We start from the raw sequence: 872 nt of genomic DNA, 5'->3' as shown, positions 1-872 counted from the left end.
CCACGGGATACACCACGGCCACTGGGACTGTCATTATCAACAGCAGCAGCAGCCGTCATGGTATACCCGCAGGCACAGCACAGCACAACGGCCAATACACACATCACACGGCGCATCATCATCATGAGAGAGAGACAAGGGTTTGGTTTCACGTAAAAACACTGATCTAGAAAGAAAGAGAATCAAAAAAGAAAAGAAAATAAATGAAGTATCAAACATGTTAGGACACACAAATTGATTACCACTATAAAGAGTGACATCACAAACAAAATAGAAACCTACCAGTTTAAGAATGCAATACAGCGCAATAACGTCAGTAAGAATAAAAACAAAAAAAAATGATCACACTCACAAATATTTTAAAAAAGGCTCAGAGACCCACCCAGCAAAATCATCAAGCAAAGAAAAACACAGATATTAACCATCAGCCCAATTTACCTAGTAAACATGGAAATACACCAACTATGGGTATAAGTCTATATGTGTGTACATATACGCAATTATAAATATAAATTCATCTGTTATTATTATTTCTTCTCTTTCCCACTGCAATAAACAGTTCATCATCATCATCATCATCACAGTGCAAGCCCAGAGGCACACAAAGAGAGAGTCTCCAAGAACACACAATGGAGTAGCAATAATAATTATTACAGGATAAACACAGAGAGAGCAAAAACACACACAAAACACAATAACATTAAGAAACAAAAAAAAGAAGAAAATCCCAACAGGTGGAAGATTAGTTAGACTGTAGGGATGCATGCTAAAAAGAGTAAAGAAAACAAAGGATGACCTGAGTCACACCACACCACTTTCACCACCACACAATCAGCACACAAGAATACAGGCCAGTGTAACCACAATCAGCA

This window comes from Trypanosoma theileri (assembly GCF_002087225.1).
Source record: "Trypanosoma theileri isolate Edinburgh chromosome Unknown TM35_Tth_53_V1, whole genome shotgun sequence".
NCBI classification, from domain to species: Eukaryota; Euglenozoa; class Kinetoplastea; order Trypanosomatida; family Trypanosomatidae; genus Trypanosoma; species Trypanosoma theileri.
Note: the sequence above shows the minus strand (reverse complement) of the source record.